We start from the raw sequence: 10,438 nt of genomic DNA on the forward strand, positions 1-10,438 counted from the left end.
CTTGGGCACAGTGTCAGAGGGAAGCATTTCAGTGGCCAGCAGAATGAGATTTAGCAGTTTCCACCTGTGCAATTCTTGCCAGTGGTTAAATTTACTGATGAGCTCTGCTGGTGTTTGCACAGGAGGAACAGTGTAATCAGTGTACTGATTTGTACAGGGGTGTAGGCCATGAATCCCTGCACTAGCTCATTTTGTGGGATTCCCAAATGCAATTTACCCAAGTCTTTAGGAAAATGGCAATTTTGCAACTGCACCATTTACTACACCTCTGGTCATAAGTTGAGTAGCAGGGATGCTGAATACAGGCAGAACCTTTGGGACCCAGTGCAACAGTGTCACAAAGAGTTGATTCTTCGGAGGGATGAATGCAGAGAGGGAGATGCTTATTTCCTTTCAAACCACTTATGGATGTGCAAATACTTCCAGTTCACTCAGGAGAACCAAGGAAGGGAAGTGCCAGAGGAGAAATGTGGGCTCCTGAAGGTTCATCACAGAAAGAATCCCAGTAGGATACAACTAGAAAATGAGGTGGGAAACTCCACTGTCCTAGAGTGCAATTACATACATTTGGAGCACAATGGAGTGATGGATACCGAGGGAAAAGCATTCTGGTCATGGTGGAAAAGTCTGGAGTGAAAGGTCAAATAAGGCATAAAAGTTCTAGTGCATGAAAACAACCTATAGAGCACATTGTTAGGTGGTGTATGGAGCAGGAAGTTCTGAGATTATTATTTTAAAAGCTGGCAAATGTTTTAAGCCACACTGTTTTTCTGTGCATTTCCAACAAGCCTTAGCTAAGCTAAGGGAAAAAAGTCCTACATTGGTTAAGAATCAGGAAGGATGTAGAAAATGCATGCAGGACATTAATGCCCCTATTGCAAATAACAGTCCCACAGAAACACAGAGACACCCCATGAAACAGTATCTGACGGACTTATTCCATTAATGGCTGCATTGCCTGGTGTCCTTGGGTTTCTGTCTGGAGCAGATTCTAAAGGCTGCAGACTATTTCACAAAATGCCCTGGAGCTTGTCTGTTAGGACACCAGTACCAGATGTCCAAGTGAAAGATGTCCTCTCCCTCCAAGTCCTAGGAGGTATGAGAGGATTTCACAAAGCTTGAGGGAGAAACTCTGAAGCCACAACTTTTCAGCAGATCTGTGGGGTGGTTGGGATCCCCAAAACAGTTCCATGCGACCACAGCCTAAAGGGTTGGTGTGATTTTTTTTTTTTTGCAGACTCTTCCAGTCAAATGGCTTGCTCCTCAGAACTGCCTGAAGTGGTAACACCCAGCATATTCCAGTCCTTTGGGAGGCCCCAGGAGAAGCAAAGCACTTCCTCACTGTTTTGATGAAAACCTAAGGCCTTCTGCATGCCTTTTTATGGACTTCTGGGAGAAGAAGAAAGAGTTTTGGGTCATTCATAGAAGCACATGTTCCTTTTTTTTTTTTTTTTTCCCAGTCAAGAGGAAATCTGATATATTTTACCATCTTAGTGTGAAAATCTTTAAAAGGATAATCCTAGAGCAACACTATTGGACTTGCTATATGGTACTGACTTGGATATTTGTGGTGGTTGCACACTACAGTAGGGTCCCAGGCTGTCACAAGACCCGTTAGAAAATGTAGGAAAACAACACACTGGGCAAGCAAAACTTCAGGGTTTCACTCTTTTTCTGTCCTTCCTTCACTGCAAATGTAGCTGTGGAAAGCTGAGGCTGGAGAAGTTGAAGCACAGATCCCCTTCCTCCTTGCTAGCTCCAAAGGGGCAGAGATTTACAGGAATACTACATGCGCCTTGAGAGCACACTGGGAGTGGCTGCCTAGAAGGAAATCAAGGAGCAGAAAACTGGGAGAAAGGGGAGTATAAATGTTTTGGATTAGCGATAGGAAAATACCTTCCTGAAGCACACTGTGTAATTACAGTAAATAAGAATGTGTCATTCATCACTTCTTAAATTATTTTCCCTCATTCACAGGATGGTGGGTTTATTAGAGCCTTGTCATTTTGAGCTCCTTCAGAATACAGAAGGAGGCTGAGAGGTCAGATGTGGCAGGGAGGTCCTTTTAAATCCAAGTGTACAAGACATGTGGGACAGTCTCCCTCCTCTAAGAAACAGAAACCACTCCATTCCAGACACTTGGCTGCAGACAGGTGAATGCTAAGAAGATGTGAGAGAAGTCACAGGAGGCTCCCAGTGTGTGTTTTTGGAAGCAGATGCTACTTGGAGCCAGCTGGCTCGGAGCAAAGAGCCCAACTGCTGTTGTATGATTTCTCCTGAGTTCTGCTTGGGAAATACTGAGCTTTTTAGCTATAAGGACAGGAGGAGAAAACAGGGGATCTGTTGGTGCCTGTCTGTTTCAGCCACCACCCCAGATGTACCTGGAATGTGCAAGCAAGGAGAAGACCTCTGCATTGTATAAACAGCACTGGACTGGAAAGCCAAAGTATTCCATGGGCATAGGCACCAACTGCAGTCCAGCCCCAGACCACAACCAGGACAGAACAGAGCTTAGCACAGAGACTTAGGAGAAGGGACAGGCCTGTGTGATGATCACTAAAACCCACTGTCCCAGTGGGAAGGATAAGTCAGCCCTTAGACCCATGCTAGCTTGTCAGAACGTATCCAGGATACTTCTGGATCTTGTACCAGCTGTACTCATCCATTGTGCCTGAATTCCCTGCTCTCTCCAGCATGCCCTTTGCTCCCAGACCAGATGGCAGCATGGTCCCCTGTGCTGGCAGTGCTCCCTGGAGTGTGCAGCGCCACAGGGAGCTACCCCATGGTACGTGGGGCTCTGAAGCTCTTGGAAAACCTGCTTTCAGGGTCACTTGCCCACAGTGTTATTCACCTCCCTGGTGTTTTACTATGCTGCTGCAGCTGGGGTGGGAGCACCGCCTGTGTGCGAGCAGTCGTGGTGGCAGGCCTGGCAAGCCTCACTTCTTCACAGGGAGACTCTCCTCCCCGCGATGAGCAGGTTTCCAAACAGCTGCCTTTTATGAGAGCAGATTTCAGGAAGGCTCTAAAACCCAGCCTCGTTCATCTCGTCTCCCAGTCCTGTGCTCTGTGTCCTGCTGGGGAGGCATTCCATGACCCCTTCCAGCTGCCAGCAGCCAGGCTTTCAACGTGGCAAGGGGCCAGGCTGTGTCTGGGCAAATGTTTCCTTTGTGTGGTCAGAAAGCTGGGCTGGGCAGAGGCGCCATGCCCGAGGCACATCCTGACAATGAGCTCCTGCCCACCCAGGCCATGCTGGATCCCGATCTCCCACGTTGATGGCAGGGATAGCGATGGTGGCAGTCACCCAGGCATAGTGCTTTTATCTCAGGAGCAGCAGGGACACTCACCCTCGTGGGGAGGGATGCCAGAAAAAGAGCCTGGGGTGCACCACAGGATGGGGACAGTGCCACCCACACGGCCCACCTGTGGGATGTGCTGGCACGCACTGCGTCCATGGCTTGGTTTTAGTGTTGGCCCCGGGGCAGAAGGTAGTGCGCCCAAGGAGGATGACCAGGGACTGCTGTCCACAGACAGGCATTGCTGAGGTTGCTGTTCCCATCATCCCCACACACATACATATGTGCACACCCCACAGCCGTGGGGGTCCAAATCACCTTTGCATAAAACCGCTTTGCATCCCAGACCCCAAGCACAAACCTGCCATGCCTGCTGGTTGCCTTGATGAATAGAAAGGAATTAAACCACCAAACCCAAGGCTTCAACATGTGCCCATTAAAGCTCATGAATTTATGTCAAAGTTAGAAAAGGTTCTGTGTTATGCAAAGGTCAGTGTTCTGTTTTATTGCCCTTTGCCTTCTTTGCTGTCCTTCCAAGGTGTGTGGAGGAAGTCATAGGCTGGAGGGGTGCAGGACTCATGGAAGTGAGCAGGTGAGCCATGACATCCAAGCCAGGCAAAGCAGTGGGTGATGTTCACCCCACCTTTCCACTCAGAGCAGGGCAGGCAGCAGGTCCCCACAAATCTGCTCTGCTGCTAGGAGAAGAAGCCATGCAGCCATGTCAATATTTTCTTTGAACTTTACACTGTGACTTTTCTAAAATAGCTGTGGCCAAAATTCAGCCTGTGGATCTTGGCACAGTGTCCAGGCCTTTGCAAGGAGGTCTCACTTGTGGGATTTCCTGTATGGTACAAACCACTCTTTAAAACCCCAATGTGTGAAGTCTTTAGCAAGGCAATAAGACCTTGACCAGAACAGTTTTTTCCTGAAGATCCGAGGCACTGTGAGGTACAAACACCTGCACCTGCCCTTGGAGCTGAGCTGAGATGTGGGAGCTCAGCTGGGCAGAATCAAGCAAGCAGGACCACTACAACATCCCCATTCATACCCATCCATGGCAAGGAGATTGGAAGTACATGATTTTTAAGGTCCCTTCCAACCCAGGCCATTCTATGATTCTGTGATTCCTCAGCCCCACAAACCTGAGGGAGACAATAAAGCTTAGAGTTTTTTATTACCTGCCCATTTTGCAGATTAGCATTACCATTCCTGTTACATTTTTCATTTTAAACACCTTTTTTTTGGTGTAGTCAAAACCATTTAGAGGAGTTCCTTCAAGCTTTGCAGAAGGAGGACAGAAGCTGGGTGCTGGCAAGTGCCTGCAGCAGGACAATGTGTCTCCTTTATGTCTCCATTTTCTGTGAAGCCAGTCCATCCACTCCCAGGAGCACTACCCTCAATATCTGGGGTTTTTAGCCTCCTTTCTGGGGTTGACCACTGCAAGAGTCCCCTCAAAGCACTTGTATGCAGCTCAGTGTGGCAAAGTCCACGCTGGCAGTTCAAGATCCCCACTGGCACCAGCAACAGATGCCAGAATCAGGCAAATTTCAGATCTGTATCTTCATGCCTGGAGAATTCAAGCCAGATGAGACAAGAAGCAGAGACTTTCTCCACAGAGGGAGGAAAAAGACCCCAAGATGCCACACTGATATCAAATCACCCTGCTTTTGCCACTGTCTGGCAGCTGGAACCCTGGCAATAGGAGAGCTGGAGGCAGTTTCCAGCCTGGTCTGTCTGCAACATGGTGCCTTAAGGACCTATAATCAAAGTTTTGATTATTAGCATAACATGGGTCATAAAGAGGAAATAGAATGAAATAAAATGAAAGTGCAGCTATCAGCTTCCCTTGAGCTTAGCTTGATCTATTTTAATTGAAATGGGAAACACCACATAACTTATCTATAACACGCTAAAGCCCTAGTAAGGAACATATTGACAGCGCTAGATAGTGGCATGTTTTAGCAGCAAGATGATGGACATAAAGCCTTTTAATACACACAGAAAACTAGACCTCAAATGCTCTGTGAGGAAAGTCATTTGGGCCTTGTCAAGAAAGTAGGGAGCTTGGGGCAGGAAGAAATGCACAGTAGCTGGCACAGAGTCCCATCATGTAGCTTGGCACCTTTTTATCTGTTTCTGGAAGTTCTGAATGGCAAGAATAGGAAAGGTGCTCTAAGGCAATTTTGTGCACGTGAAGTGTTTCAAAAGCCCTGGAAGCCTTGCCCAGCTGAGTGACCTCGGGCAGGGGGTCATTGCCATGAGCTCCCAATGTCTCTACAGCAAAATGACCAGAGGAGCTTTGCTCCAGTGCAATTTGCACTGAAGGTCCTGAGGGCAAAAGCTCTTGGTTTGATGGGCTCCTCCAAGATTATGTTCATGACACATTGCAAGTGGAATAAAATTCCTCTTCCCCTCAATAAAGGCTTTGGAGAGATGTGCAAGGTTTGTCTTCTGGAAATGCCCCCTCACATGAAGCTGGCACCCAGGTGGCAGGGAACATCCCCGTGTCCTTTTGTCATGGTGCTAGGAAGGCAAACCTCTTCCAGCTCCCACCAGCACACTCGAGTTCCCACTCAATGTGGAAAGCACCAGGATGGTGTGGAGAGCACTGCTCCAGTGGCTTGGCACCAATATCAAAGGCAGGTACGTGGCCTTATTTGCCACTGCTGCAGGACAGTGCTGCTTTCCTCTGCAGGGGGAAAGCTCATGCACAGGGCCGGAAGCTATCATGGAACAGCCAGCTCAGGAAGGGGCCAGGGCCAAGATTTTGTTTTTAACCTGTTTCTTGTTTATTTAAGCCTTTGAGGCAGACGAATAAAAGCAGCCAGTGAGCGAGGGGGGCTGTGTTGCAATCGGAGCTGCGTGTGCTGGCTGGGTTGTGGCGAAGGCTGCCTGTGTGACAGTGGACACAGCCTGTCCAGCCACTCCTGGGCCCCATAGACTCACCAGCAGCTTCCACAGCAGCCAGGCTGCTCAGAGAAGGTGTTCTGAGCACATCCAGCAGCAGCTGGTGCTTTGGCTGGCTACAGGAGAGCTGTGCTGCCTGCCAGGCAGTGCCGCAGGATCAAGGCACTGGAGCTGCTGCTGCTGAAGGAGGAATTGGAGGCACAGATGTTTTGGTTATTTTGTGCAGAACAAGTTAAAGTAACTTGTTCCCTTTTGCAGAGAGGCATCAGTCCCAGATGCTTGCTCCCAACTAGTGCTGCCTGTGCCACAAGGCTCTCTGCCTTCTGCCCTAAGCACAGGGACAGGCCAGTCCTACAGAGCTTCTGTCCCTCTGTGCAGCACCAAGAGATGTAGCACTGCCATACATTTGATGCTGCAATGGGACAACAGCAGATTTGCTATGATCAACCAATTTTTGTTGCAGTTCACATCTCCCTTGCCTCATTCATGCTCCCCGGTTTAGGCTCCAGGTTTTGCTAAGTGCAAATTCATGTTCTATCGGAGCAATGCTTACCAATGAGGGCAGTGGTCCAGGTATGGGCTGTGGGGGAATGTCTGCTCCTCTCTCCCATCTGCACTGGCTGCTGCTTCCCCTGTCTGCAATCTCACAGTGCTTTGGTTTGGGAGAACATTGCTTTGGGAACCCCCAACTACTCCCACCAGGTCTCAGCAACGTGGAGCTGGCAGCTGTAACTGAGACTGGGATCACTGGGATGGAATTTGAACCAGAATTTGACTGTAGAGCTGGGAGATAAACCCACAGTTTCATATTGCAGAAAATATAGACTCAGGTAGAGGTATCTTGTTGTTTTTAACAGGCAGAGAGTTAGTGCCTGTTTGAAGTCATCCCAATTTTTAAAAGGGTAAATAAGATGTAAAAGCTATATTAAGTGAGAATGTCAACATGGGGAGGGTCTGACTGGGGCTTGGAGTCAAGGTACAATGTATGGAATAAAGTGAGAGCATCATGGGTTTGGATCCTCTAACTTTCATCAGTAGGGGCTACCTTCTTATGTTATTTTAGAAGGACCCATAAAGGGCACTTGGTTTAACCCATTTCAGAAAGCTCTAAGCCAATGTTAGGATACTTTTCTGAAATGCTCCATTCCCCTAAGAGAGTGGATGGACGTGTCCTAATCTATTTGTAGTTCTCCTTCCAAGTTTGCTTAAAAAGTAAATGAAGCCATTTCAGAAATTCAGCTGACCAAAAAAAAACCAGCTCTGGCAGTGATTTCAGGCTAAGCTAATGCAATTATAATTCTTATCCATATTGTCATGCAGTTAGTCCCGCTGAGCCTAGCACTCAACTGTCCTGATTTTTCATCATAAATTCTCTTTGTTCCTCTTCAAGTATTACTCCTGATTAAGGTCTGCGATTTGAAAACCTTAATGTCAGATTTTAAAGTGACAGCTGATTTTTCTTTGAGTAAGTTGTTTTGTATGGATAAGCTTTTACACAGCATTGACATATTTTTGACTCCTCTTTACCATTCAGTTTTTCTTTGTAGATACTCTTCTTATTGTCTCTGGAAAGATAGTTGAGCTTGTACTCTCAGAGATGGTAACAAACCCTCTTGCAGGTGTTTTTGTGCAGTGGGGGGCAGACATGAAATGGAAGCAGGCACCAGGAATGCAAATTCCCGCTGCAATTTGGGTCACATGTCCAAAGAGAATTATAATTCCTCACATGCTTTCTCACGAAGCAGGACACAGGACCAGAGGGACTGATGCCTTGGACTGGGCTCCCAGCTCATCTACTCCACTCTCTTCTCTCTGAAGGTGCCCAGTTGCCAAGTCCTGTAAACCCAGAACAAGAAACACCAGAATGGCCGAGCCTAACTTGCTTATAGGAAAGTATTTTTTTAACCCTAGGCATATATCACTTGGCATGTCCCCTGAAGAGCTCTGGTTTATATCACTTCTGCTTGATTATCTCCAATGAGGTAACCCTGGAGATATCCACAACCTTTATAAATGTCCATGCATTTTTTTCAGACCTCCTGAGCTCTGCATCTCAGCAATTTCCGGTGGCATTGAATCCCAATCTTGCAATGCTCTGCTTAGCATATCCCCATTGCTCCTGCCATTCACTGCACATTTTTAAAATCGAATCAAGCATTCCCATTCCCATTCTGTGGACTTTCTTGCCCCAGCCTCCCTTAGGCTTTGCTCTCTGCTCTCTGTATCCATCAGTCAGCACCACCTTTATTAATAATCCCTTCCACCTTTGCACAAAAGCTTTCCAGTCCTTTTGAGCAGGAATTGCTTTGGCTCTCAAGGCACAGAATTGCCTGCCCTCCAGTGCATCCCTCTCCCTCCTTTACTGCTCCTCACCAGGACTGCAGATGTGGTATAGATTATTTTGAGGTCTGGGCGTAGGGACTCACACTATAGATAAAAATGTGCTGAAATCAGGAGCTGTCTCAGCCAAGGTACTAAAAAGATTTGCTTTTGTCACCCTGCTCTGGGCTAATACTTACAGCAGTGACATCAGCCAGGGCCTGCAAATATAATTTCACCCTCACAAACCAGACCTCCACGTTCACCTTCCCTGTGCCACTGAGGCCATTGACCTGCCCATGCGAGGACTCCTTACACAGCTGCACAAGGCCTCACTTGCACCAGAGACTTCATTTTGTGTAGAAAAATATATGTCTATAATCCCTGATTGGGATGCACAGTGCTGGCAGTGGGCAGTCTGCTCTCAGCCATGCTGGTGGATGAAACAGGTGTAAAAAAGTTAGGAGAGAGATTATAAGAGCTATTACAGCCAGCAGAGACACAAAAAATTTAATCTAGCACAGACAAGGTACACACATGGCACATGGAGAGACGTTGGAGTGAGGGTTTGATTGACAGCATTCCTTTGATGGTGCCTGTGGGAGCAAAATAGATCCTTCCAGTGTTCCCAGTTCAGCTGTGGCTACCCAGAGGAGAGCTCCTGGGCTCTAGAGAGCAGCAAAGCCAGCAGGGAGCTGCCAGAAAACACTGCTGTCACTGCAGAGGAAGCCCTCTTGTTGCCTCTTTAAGGTGGTTATGGATGCCTGAGATAAAAGGCTGGTTTTGCTTTTGCCTTGTAGCTTGAGGTCAAGGTTGGACACTCTTGAAGCAGTGGATGTCCAAGGGCATGACTCCCTCCCCGTGACTGCACCCATATAAAGTGGCCTGTGCTGGCAGGAGGCAGATGACAGTCGGAGATACCACTGACATAATTTTAAGGCTGTGTGAACACACAGCATCTGGAAAAACATGAAAAAAAGGGCATTTACACACCTTGTACAGGCAACTGCACTACAGGCAGCTCTGGCAGGGACGTTTCCTTTTCAAGTTACTCAAGACATCACATTATACAACCCCCTTTTCAGTCAACTAAAGCTTTGCCAAGCATTTTGAGGTGATATTTTCCATGCAGTATGGCTGCCTCTGACATCTTTGAGGGAAAGATCCAGCCAAATGGACTGGGCCAACACCTGGTATCGAGCACAAGAGGAGAGGACAGAAAAAACTGTTTTGCACCACATGATGTGCTTCTGGTGACCTTTTTCCTGAATGGCTTGAGCATAGCCTTGCTTCAGAGCAGGGGTTTGAAATTTGTCATGAGGGCTCAGTGTCATGTCAGGGGTTTGCCATGGGTCTTTCCACTGTCTCCCACCCTGCACCACCTCCCTGCTGCTGCCAGTCCCTGGATTGTCTGAGGTGTCTCATCTGGTACTTCCTGGTTTTACAGCCCTGCTAATGAGCCATGGGTCTGTCAGAGTGGCACGAGACCGTGGGATTTCTGTCCTTTTGTGATTTGAAAATCTACATTCAGAAAGTTGTATTATAAATTATTACAGCTGCAAAGTGAATTATTGAGAGGTTTAGAAGTCCCAAGATTGAACTGACCTGTGCAAATTCAATTCACTGTCCACAGCTGGTTTAAAAGGCATATCTGTTGCTGCTTTCTTCATCCCACACAGCTGGCTTTTCCATCTGAAGTTTCCTGGAGTTTTAGTTACAATGTATTAATAACCCCCAACCTTTTGGTGCTTTTTTCAACATAGCTTGAACTGGATGTTCTATATTTGAAACCAGTTGAAATTTCACAAATGTTGCTGTGTATCCTAAAAGAAATACTCTTCCTTGCCTCTTGTGCAGCAATGACATGGAAGAGATATTTAGGAGAAGGCCCCATCCTTTGCCATCAACCCACCAATTTT

The sequence above is a fragment of the Passer montanus genome, unplaced genomic scaffold (assembly GCF_014805655.1).
Source record: "Passer montanus isolate IOZ18808 unplaced genomic scaffold, ASM1480565v1 scaffold20, whole genome shotgun sequence".
NCBI lineage: Eukaryota > Metazoa > Chordata > Aves > Passeriformes > Passeridae > Passer > Passer montanus.